Source organism: Hyperolius riggenbachi, chromosome 9 (genome assembly GCF_040937935.1).
Source record: "Hyperolius riggenbachi isolate aHypRig1 chromosome 9, aHypRig1.pri, whole genome shotgun sequence".
Classification (NCBI taxonomy): Eukaryota; Metazoa; Chordata; class Amphibia; order Anura; family Hyperoliidae; genus Hyperolius; species Hyperolius riggenbachi.
Window position 1 is genome coordinate 277,287,843 of NC_090654.1, and position 12,081 is coordinate 277,299,923.

Here is a 12,081-nt window from a genome sequence, read left to right on the forward strand (position 1 = left end):
GTATATTAGGCATGGCAGAGAGTTTTATGAAAGGGACAACTCAAAGGATCAGCTGTAGAGTCCCCCCCCTCAATCAAATCGGGCCAGGGCAGAAGCAACAGTAGATAGACAGCCAGTAGCATTGCACTGCATCAAGTAAAGCAAACACACTGCAGTTTCGCTGGATTTCAGGTTGTCCTCTATGGAATATCCATCTGCAGTGTGTGGAGGGAATAGACCACCTATGATCAGATTCAAATGGGAATCTCTTGTATGGCCACCTATAAATGGGTGCCTTTATGGCATACACGTAAAACCGGCGCCAGTAGATTTCGGCTGTAATGGACGCAGGATACAGCCGATATATGGCTTATCCTGCTCCTGCAAAAGCCCCGGTGGTGTGAATTACTATTCCCCTCCAGGTTGCCGTGGACTCTGAGGAAAGACGAAATTGAGCTATCAGAATTACACTGTTTATAAAGTAATTTGGGCGCCGTCTTTCACCAACACCCAAATTACCTTCTGAGCGCCGCTATTGCTGTAATACAAATTACAGCCTATGACTGCACATTGTGCGCCCAAATTTCCCGGTGCTTACCGTATTTGCTCAGTTTTGGCCTAAATGCTTCTCAACAACACAACTAGCACGCCTCTCTGTAACTGGAGAAGGCAGCTTCCGCCTGAGATTTCTCAAACAGGAATTTTGCCTGGAACCCGTGTGGGTGGTTCAATGTGAGAAGCAAGACTGCTAATAAAAAAAAACAAAGTTGTTTCAGTGAATCACATGCAAGGCTCAGCACACAGAACTCCCCTGCAGCGAGAGGCGCATCCGCCCAGGGACAAACTACCGAGAATTCACATATCCAGGGGTGACAAGTGCCTCGGCTTGCACAGGCTGTCAGCTCTGGCTTAAAAAGAGAAACCGTAATCAAGAATTGAACTTCATCCCAATCAGTAGCTGATACCCCCTTTCCCATGGGAAATCTATTTCTTTTCTCAAAGAGATCATCAGGAGGCTCTATATGGCTGATATTGTGGTGAAAACCCTCCCACAGTGTGATGTCAGCGTCTCACAGCTCTGAGGTCCTGACATCACACTGTGGGAAATAACAGCTGTTTCCAACTGCCAAAGAAGCAAGCAGTATCTCCTTACGGTCAGGGCTGTGGAGTCGGAGTTGGGGCAATTTTGGGCACCCGAAGTCGGAGTTGGAGTCGTGGTGTCAGAAACTGAGGAGTTGGAGTAAGAAGATTTTTGTACCGACTCCACAGCCCTGCTTACGGTGACATCACCTGCCAGCAGTAGAAATGTCACCATGTGATAAAATGTCAGAATGTAAATCAGGGAGAGGAAATATTTTACGATGAGCAAAACACGGACTAAATCAATTATACATAATGATACAAAATGCTGCATGTCCTGCGTTTTGTGATTTGGTAATCGCAATCGCTCCAGTGGAATTTGGCCCATCCATTATTAGCTGAGCATTTAGGGAAAATCGCTAGTGGTTTGAATCGCTCCCTAAACGCTTAGAAAATCGCTCTAATGGGTTCCAGCCCTTAAAGTGGACCTGAACTCTTGCACTGGACAGAAAGAAAACAGAAAGCCTGACTCTCCTGCTGATCCTGTATCTCTAAAGCCCCATCTACACAATAAGATTCTTTGTGAGATTTGAATACGATTCTATTTACGATCCGATTAAATCCAACCTGTCCAATTGGGATTAGATTCAATTCGCCATTCTTTTGCAATGGCGAATTGAATCGAATGCCCATCAGACATGTCGGATTTAATCGGATCGTAAATAGAATCGTAATCGAATCGCACAAACAATCGTACCGTGTAGATGTGCTTAAAGAGACTCCGTAACAAAAATTGCATCCTGTTTTTTATCATCCTACAAGTTCCAAAAGCTATTCTAATGTGTTCTGGCTAACTGCAGCACTTTCTACTATGACAGTCTCTGTAATAAATCAATGTATCTTTCCCCTGTCAGACTTGTCGGCCTGTGTCTGGAAGGCTGCCAAGTTCTTCAGTGTTGTGGTTCTGCTATGAACTCATCCTTCCTGGCCCCTCTCTATGCATACTACCTGTGTGTTATTTAGGATTAGAGCAGCTTCTCTCTTATCTTTTACAAGCTGGATAAATCGTCCTCTGAGCTGGCTGGGCTTTCACATACTGAGGAATTACAAACAAGGGCAAAGCTGTTTGCAGGAAGAAAAGAGCAGCCTGAAACTTCAGTGCATGGGGGAAAGAAACACACAAATGATCTCTTGAGATTCAAAAGGAATGCTGTATACAGCCTGCTTATGTATGGATGTATTTTCTATGTGTGGACATACTGTACATCAACCTACTTCCTGTTTTGGTGGCCATTTTGTTTGTTTACAAAATTGTGACAGAGGGTAATAGGAGATGTCCCCTAACGCACTGGTATGTTTACTTTTGAGCGATTTTAACACTTTTAGCCACAGCCCCTCAACAAGCATGCAGATCAGGTGCTCTGACTGAATTCAGGCTGGATTAGCTGCATGCTTGTTTCAGGTGGTGTGATTCAGCTACAACGGCCAAAGAAATCAACAGGACTGCCAAGCAAATGGTATTGTTTAAAAGGAAACATCCATATCACTCTCAGTTGAGGTTCCATTTAAGTATCCAAACTGTGATTGACTTTAAGACAAAAAGTATGCTCTCCCCTGAAGCACATTTGGCTACTTACTCTCGTCTACTGTATAAAAACTGAGGACTTGTCCAGGCAGCTGCAACTGCCGTGGAAGCAATCTGAGGACAGAAAGAAAAAGTAGGAGGAGCAGAATAACATAGGGAAAAATCAGGAACAGCTCTGCGATCACCCACGTGTGGATGTTCAATGTGAGAAGCAAGACTGCTAAAAACCTTGTTTCAGTGAATCACATGCAAGACTCAGTGCACAGAACTCCCCTGCAGCGAGAGGCGCATCCGCCCAGGGACAAACTACAGAGAATGCACATATATAGGGATTGACAAGTGCTTCGGCCTGTCAGCTCCAGCTTAAAGCAGACCTGAACTCAGAACGTCCTCTGCTCTAAGAGGATAAGCAACAGCATAATAACATTAAAAGAAAAACATTCCTTTGCTACAGCTCATACAAATCCTGAAATAAATCTGCACTGTGTCTACTTCCTGCTTTCATGGAAGCAGACACATTGTTTACATACAGGGTGCATTTCACTGCTTTCTGAAAAACAGAGCCTTCCCTCCCCACATCTAAACAAGCGCCAGGGGCCTTATGTGATTCCAGATGCACAACATGCAGCTTACAGCAATATACATAAATCCAGCAGTGGCCATTACACTAATGAAATGTCATGTAGCTGCTGCAGAGGCCTTATAGAAACATACAACAGAGCACAGGCAGCACATAAATCAAGGTAGATCATGCAGCCTGTATGAAGTCACATGAGATGCATTAATACTGAGTGCCCAGTTACACTACAGAGCACCAGAACCACTAGAATGTTTTGTAGGACCTCTATCATGAGACAGTCTTGTCCTCTGGCTTTGTCACCACCTCTCACTGCCACATCCAGGACTTATCACAAGCATCACTTCTCCTTTGGAGCGCTCTCTCCCAATCTGTCCATCATGCTACGAGCTTTGAAATCTTTAAATGTATTCTCAAAGTACACCTGTTCAGACAAGCCAGTAATTTGCTATAGGTAGCATAGGAGGCTCAGTGCCTCATTCGACAACTCTTGGGGACACCCTTCTAATGTTTCTTACACTGCTGTGAGGTTATCATACGAACATGTACCAATATTGGCGATTTCTCATACCAGACATCAACTATGTACAGATTTTGTATTGCTGGTCCTGATGGAGTTTTTTTTTTTTCCTTTAACCACTTCAGCCCTCAGTCGTTTTCACTTTATGCATCCGAGCAAAGTTCACCTCCCATTCATTAGCCTATAACTTTATCACTACTTATCACAATGAACTGATCTACATCTTGTTTTTTTCCGCCACCAATTAGGCTTTCTTTGGGTGGTACATTTTGCTAAGAGCTACCTTACTGTAAATGCATTTTAACAGTAAGAAGATGGAAAAAAATTCATTATTTCTCAGTTTTCAGCTATTAGTTTTAAAATAATACATGCCTCCATAATTAAAACACACGTATTGTATTTGCCCATTTGTACCGTTTAAATTATGTCACTATCACAATGTATGGCGACAATATTTTATTTGGAAATAAAAGTGCATTTTTTCCATTTTGCATCCATTACTATTTACAAGCTTATAATAAAAAAATAAAATAAAAAAATAATAAAAATAAAGTAGAAATATTTAATCTTTACATAGATATTTAAAACGTTTAGACCCTTAGGTAATTTTTTTTTTATTGTAATTTTTTTTAAACATTTTATTTGGGTATTTTTGAGAGGGTGGGATGCAAATAGTAATTTTTTTTAATGTAAATATGTTTATTTTATTTTTTGAATGTAGATGTATTTTTACTTTTTAGCCACAAGATGGCAACCTTAGGTTTGTTTACATGACGTCACTAAGCGCAACATGTACGCTTAGATGGATGTAGGAGGCAGAAAAAGCGAGGCTTCCGGGGGAAGCTATCGCTTTTTCTGCGGGGGAGAGTCATCAGTGATTGGGCACCATGGCCAGATTCATTGATTCCTGGGATAATGATCTGGCCGCAAGAGCGCACATGGCCTCCTGGACCTAGCTTCTACGTCCAGGAGGTGAAAGTGGTTAACTTCTCTTGCACTCACCGGTTTGTTTTGTACTACGTAAGAAGCAGAAGAGGTTGGTGCTATACAAGTAAATAAATGCGAACAAGTCACATGATCATGTATTTTGTACCCAGTTTGCCTTGTATAGCTTTGTCCTATGTTGTATAACCTTTGTCTGTCATCCTTTGGATCATTGTATGTATTTATTGTCCAGCGCTGCGTAATAGGTTGCCACATTATAAATACAATGAGGCTGGGTGCACACATAAGAGAGCGTGAAAGGTTGAGTTTTCTGTCATGTGCTTTTTTTGTGCGAGTTTTTTCCGTATATGCGCTTTTCTAGTGTTTTGCATGCGTTTTTACGTGTTTGCGGTTCGCATATACAAAACATGCGTTTTGGTGATGGTGTTTGGAAATGTTATCTCCATGTGTGAAAGAACATCCACCCATAATGCATTGCTTCAGAACAGGAAACAGAATGCAAATTCTTCCTTTAGCGCGACTGTAAAAGCAATATGCTACAGGTGTGCTGTAAATCAGCAGTTCTGTATACGAGAGCATAGATGAAGGATTTACACACCTACTCACTGTCTTAAAGGGAACCTTAACTGAACGGGGGTTAAAGAGTTTTACTTACCTGAGGCTATTACCAGCCCCCTGCAGCAGTCCTGTGCCCTCGGAGCCGCTCTGGAATCCTCTGGTACCCCGCTGTCACTTAGTTTCGTTTTTGACGACTCACCAGTCGCCGGCCGCCATGCGTATTATTGGACGCATTCACCAATTGCGGACCGCAACGCGTACAAAAATACGCGTTGCCGCATTCCGCACGCGTAGATATGCGGCAACGCGTATTTTTGTACGCGTTGCGGTCCACAATAGCGCTAATTGCATTGGTGAATGCTTCCAATAATACGCATGGCGGCCGGTGACTGGTGAGTCGTCAAAAACGGAACTAAGTGACAGCGGGGTACCAGAGGATTCCAGAGCGGCTCCGAGGGCACAGGACTGCTGCAGGGGGCTGGTAATAGCCCCAGGTAAGTAAAACTCTTTACCCCCCGTTCAGTTAAGGTTCCCTTTAAAGTGATGTATTGTGGGTATTGCCTCTTGCGGAGTTTAAATGTACCAACAACAAAATGTGATAACTCATTTTCAGATTGCTACCTGATAAATAATGCATTACAGGTTTTGCTTCCCTAAAGAGTGCTCACAGACTGCCTCTTGTTACAGATACTACTTCTCCACAGCAGTCTGTATATGGCTAGCGTGCACTAAATACCAGCTTTACCATCTCAGCACCAGCTTCCACCACGCCTTTCCCTGCAGACAGGGGGGGGGGGGGGGGGGGGAAGAGATCTGTCCCTAAAGATGCGTACACATGCACTATGGCCGCCAACGACGGGTCCGTCAGACCCTCCTGCTGGGCGGATGTTCAGCCGACAGTAGCAAGTGTGTATGCGCTGTCGGCGGATTGATAAGGCTGTTTCTGAACAATCCGATTCATAAAAAAGTGTGCTTGGATACATGCATGCCTTCATCAGTTTAACAATTGTACCTTTTGCTCCTTAATGGAAGCGTAACACAGCCCTCAAATGAACATATAGAAAAACAAGGCAAGCTTGGGCTCCACGTGTCAACAAGGAATACAAAACTTTATTAAATAGACAAACTGACAGGTTCTCCTCAGGAACAATACTATGTCACTGGTCAATTGCCAACAATACAAAAGTTTAAAAACAGGAGCATAGCAGATCGTTTCATGCATCAGCTGTAACAATTGTATACCTGCTTCAAATGCAATACATGTATGGCGTGACAAAAAACATGCATCCGCCACTCGCCCGCACATTCACTCCAAAAGGCACCGTGCCTGATAGCATATCTATAGTGTTGGGGGGCCCCCTTTCCCAAGATGTAACCAGGTAAGAATCCGAGCTTAAATCACTTGGATAGAGATAATGATCACAGTCTCATCCTGTTTCCGCATCATGAGCGGTAATGTAATAAATTACAACACGGGGGGATCTCACCAACTTGTGCTACCAGCCTCCGTTATCCCCGACTCTGTCGCACCACGAGAGTCCAGCTAGTCCTAAAAGTTCCACTGTGCCTGCACCAACAAGGCAGGGGATCTCCAAGTGGGTATTCGCTGACAGCGGGGAGAGAGTCCAACGAGCTTGGAGTGATGGCGGACACACGCTGCTAGACAGCAAACAGCTGAGCGAAGCTCCGCCCACCAACGCGTTTCGAACCGCCCAGGTTCTTTCTCAAGGTGTGGCCAGCTCTAGATGCGTCCTCCTTTTTATTGCCCACAACATATCCATCCTCCAGTAACGTTCAAGGAGCGGCAGAGGCAGAACACAGTTTCTGAACAATCCGCTCTGTCGGCTGAAAGTCCGCCCAGCGGGAGGGTCTGACTGACCCGTCGTTGGCAGCCATAGTACGTGTGTACGCACCTTTAGGGACAGCTCTCTCTCTCCCTCCCCCTCCCAAAAATTATAGCAGAATGGACAAGGGGTATATAATAGTGTCTATATGATTCACATTATAATAAACACTAAGACAAAAATAAATAATATACATTTAAACACAGACCCTAGGTAATCCCAGAGTATGACCACAGGCTGAATAAATATAGCCAACGTGCAAATTGAGTAAAAAAAATAAAAAATAAAAATTAGAAGACAGTATATAGATCAGAACCTATAAAGGAGACCTGCTTACCCAGTGGGTCACATTGCGTTAGTCCCCCAAGTCCACTGGTGCGTGAATCTTACACGATCCGCAGATCTGGTCTGCTTCCTCGGTCTGGGGAGGGGGGGAGAAAAGAGGAGTCTTATTCCGAAAAATACGGTAACTTTTTTTCCCTCCTTGCTTCAGGTATCATTTAAAAAAGGGTAACTAAAGTGAAAGTAATGTGGCCAGTTAAACTTACCTGGTGCCTCATCCAGCCCCCTGTAGCCCCCTGACCCTTAGCTGTCATTCCGCTCTATCCCATTAAGCCGCTGTACCACTCGAAAGCTAGATGAATCTGCTCCGGCTGCATGCCTCCATGATCACGCTCACATGGTCAGGAGTTTTGGGCACACGTGCAGTAGGAATTTTTACAAACTTGCGCAAGCGCAGAATGTTTTCTTCCACAGGAGCGCAACCGAGGAGACACAGCCTAGAGCCACGCATGCAGCTTTTGAAGGGGACATTGCTTAATGGCAGAGATCAGGATGACTATGAGGGACCAGGATAACAAGGAGGGGAGGGGGGGGGGGCAGTTGGGGCTGTAAGGAGACCCTGGTAACTTAATCTGGGCACATTTCAATTAGCAAATAGCTGCTTTGCCGTGAGAGAGAACAACCGATGGCTGAAATCAGGGTCACACAGGAGGCAAGAGGACAATAACTAAAATTTGAGGATCATAACTTCATGACATTATTACAAAGTGTAATAAACTATTTGATTTCAGCCCAGCCACATGAAAAACAATACTGTCTTTTCTGTGACTGGAAAACAAAAAGTTTGCTTTCTTAAAACAAAGTATTTGCGATAATTCAGGTTGGAGTAAGCTCCGAGATGTCTCCCACAATGAATCACTGCTGAATATATGCAAATTAACCATTGTTGTCCTTAAAAGCTAGACACCTCCAGATCTGCTGAAATGCAATGATGTGTCAGCTTGTAATTAGTACAGAGCCATAATAATCCAACATGTATACAGACTGTTTCAGATTGGTTGATCCTCATCAGTGCATGGCATGGATTAATTTGGCTCCATGGAGTAGGACTTTAACAACCCAGAGGTACAGACTAACCAAGCAAGCTCATGTGAGTGGAGATCTACAGTACTTCAAAAATAAAGCCTTGCATTTACCGTAGATCAGGGGACCACAAACTTTTTCGGTCAAGGGCCAGGTCACACTTCAGTCTGCTAGGGGGCCAGAACATACATAAAATGATGTTAAAAAACATTACATTGAATCTAGGTATTGATTCCCCCCAATCAGGCCCGGAGAAGAACTCCCAGCAGCAGTCATACAGTCATGCGGCACCCGAAGAACGTCTTTGTGCACCAGACAGTGAAGCATACTCGGGTGACAACCTGTCATCTAATTGGACAGCAGTATCACCTGATGCAGAATTGGATTGGAAGCTAGCGAATGACTGCTCGCTGGTTTCTACAGTATGTGGATGGGTGGTGCCAGCACTGCTATTCTACATGCAGGCCGCCAACATTTAAGTGTGCAGTGGGCCACATCTATAAGTTATACATTTTGTGTTCAGAAGGGGGGGGGGGGGGGTGGAAGGTCAGTGAAAAAGCCTTGGTGGACCGTAGTTTGAGGACCACTGCCTTAGATGGTTCTTGGTCAAGGCGGCCGGTGGCCTCTGCCAAGAATCTAGCATGCATATGGTGGTTTCTGACCCTCTGATACGTTGGCGAGAGATTTAGACTGCTGTATCTCGCCCGAGCCCATTCCACGGCCCTCTCTTCTAGCCCCTCCCACTCAGTCATGCGCAGCTTGTCACCCCACCTCCCTCCTCTATAACAATAGAAAGAATTGCTAGCCTACAGGCTAGCAATGCATCTGTGAAGCACCAACCCTAACTGTTGCCCAAAGGATCAAGTCCCGATCCCTGTGGGAGACTAACAATGAGTGTACCTAGCTTTAGTCCTTTACTGTGAATCATTTGACTGCAATGGCACAAACCATTTAGTACTCCCAATGGTTTGATCCTAGGAAATTACTACAAACATTTGACACACAAAAAAAAAAAAAAAAAAAAGTACACACACACTATACTGATACATTCTTATTTATCTTTCAATCCTATACCTATAGGGATGGCCCTGCCTAGCAGAACACGGCAAAGCATGTGATCAGTTTGAGCAGCTGAGAGATTTGTAAGGTTCTGATTTGCTGGTCATGATCATGTGTTAAACCAGGAAGTCATCACAGCAAATCAGAACCTTACAAATTTATCAGCTGATCAAAGTGATCACATGCTTCTCCGCGAGTTCTCCCATACAGGCCCATCCCTATATACCTACACTGTGTGCATTATGTAGAGAGCAACAAAACAGACACAGCACCCGTGGGAATGAGAATTATCCGAATCCGCCTGCTGTGGCAATGCACGGTAATGTGGATTCAGAGGAGTCGTTTGAAAAAAATGCAGCAGGCTCTATTTTTCCCCCCATATATACATATACACAGATCAAGCCACATTAAGCAACCAATGGATAGGAAACACAGTGTACATACACAGAAAGACATATGAACAGACACACATAGGTCAGGCTGTATTTGGAGGTGCACTATAGACTGACACACACTGCAGGATGTCACCAATGTATGTACATGATACATATTTTACATATACAGAAAGATGTAGGTCAGGCTGCAAACGCATAACCTGACAGACTGCATTTATTTGCATAAATTTATGGGGTGTGCAGAAAAAAAAAAAAGTGTGCTCTATCAATACAAGCTTTTGCATTCAAGCCTTCAGCGTGCAGCTTGTTATTATAAGATTCAGATTGGAGCATTGTTTCATCCAGGTACGGCGACCTGGAAAAGGCGAGCAACAGCTAGCTAATCCATCCTGACTACTTGCAGCAGGAGGGGTCTGCACCTATGACATCTTTTTTGTGGTTTCACAGACATGTGTAGGTCAGACTGCAAACACATAATCTGCATTTATTTGCATAAATTGTAGTGTATGCAGTAGAACAAAAAAATTATACATACATAGTATTTCTTATATGTATATTGCACCCCTCACATATATACTTTGTCAGCTATACATGGCGCGCGCGCGCGTGTGTACACATGTATGAATGCATGCATGGTGCAATGCATATAACAGACACTATGCATGTATGGGAGGAGCAGTGTATGATGTTGTAGACCAGCCTTTCTCAACCTTTTTACCCGGGAGGAATTCTGCAAATAACTTTCGGATCTCAAGGAACCCCTGCAAAAAAAGTTTTGATCTTGAGGAACCCCTGCATTTATTTTGGAGGAGGCATGGTCTTTATTTCACTACCTCCTATTACAGTGCCACTCATTACACTGTCTCCTTATCCTAGTGCTTTTTATTAATGTGCTCATTATTATTCTGACCCCCAACTTAGTGGGGTTTTTTTACAGTACCCCTCTATTAAAATGGGCTCTATTATACTTCCCCACCCAAGATGGGGTAAAACGTCAAGGAACCCCTCCTGCAGAAGACTCAAGGTACCCTGGTTGAGAAAGCCTGTTGTAGACACTATGTATGCAGGGCAGTATATCTGTGCAAGTAGACTGCTATCACTCAGGCTACAGCCACACACACACACACACCAGAGTATACAGCAGCCAGTCACACACAAGGGACACACAGCACACAGGCAGCTGTCAGTCACATGCAGTACATACAGAGGAGCACAGTACACATGTACGCAGCTGTCACTCAGACTACAGCCACACACCACATATAGAGACACACCAGAGTATACAGCAGCCAGTCACACAAGGGACACATAGCAAACAGGCAGCTGTCACTCAGGCTGCAGTCACACACCACCTATAGGCACAGGAGAGACACAGCACACATGCAGCTGTCAGTCACACACCATCTATATGCACAGAAGAGACAAAGAATACAGGTATACAGCAACCAGTCACACACAGGGGACACACAGCACACAGACTGCAGTCACACACCACCTATAGGCACAGGAGAGACAGAGAATACAGGTATACAGCAGCCAGTTACATACAGGGGACACACAGCACACAGGCAGCTGTCAGTCACACACCACCTATATGCACAGGAGAGACACAGAGAATACAGGTATACAGCAGCCAGTGGCACACAGGGGACATGCAGCATACAGTACACAGACAGCACATATAGAGGAGCACAGTACACAGGTAGGCAGCGGTCACTCATGCTGCAGTCACACACCACCTATAGGCACAGGAGAGACACAGAATACAGGTATACAGCAGCCAGTCACACACAGGGGACACACAGGCTGCAGTCACACACCACCTATAGGCACAGGAGAGACAGAGAATACAGGTATACAGCAGCCAGTCACACACAGGGGACACACAGGCTGCAGTCACACACACACCACCTATAGGCACAGGAGACACACAGAATACAGGTATACAGCAGCCAGTCACAGCACACAGGCAGCAGCCACACACCACCTATAGGCACAGGAGAGACAGAGAATACAGGTATACAGCAGCCAGTCACACACAGGGGACACAGCACACAGGCAGCTGTCAGTCACACACCACCTATATGCACAGGAGAGACAGAGAATACAGGTATACAGCAGCCAGTCACACACAGGGGACACAGCACACAGGCAGCTGTCAGTCACACACCACC

At 44.7% G+C, this 12,081-nt stretch overlaps 1 protein-coding gene across 4 annotated transcripts in view; it reads right to left on the reverse strand.

Annotated features, from left to right (window-relative positions):
- Positions 1–12,081, reverse strand: part of TECPR2 (tectonin beta-propeller repeat containing 2) — a 131,732-nt gene that overhangs the window by 118,840 nt on the left and 811 nt on the right. For 2 of the 4 annotated variants that reach the window (XM_068254631.1, XM_068254633.1), the window contains exon 2: positions 7,426–7,509. The exons of 1 other annotated variant lie outside the window; for it this stretch is intronic. The gene's annotated coding sequence lies outside the window, so the exon portion shown is untranslated. Of the gene's footprint in view, positions 1–7,425; positions 7,510–8,566; positions 8,623–12,081 lie in introns of those variants that run through there. One more of the 4 variants, XM_068254632.1, reaches the window with a different exon arrangement.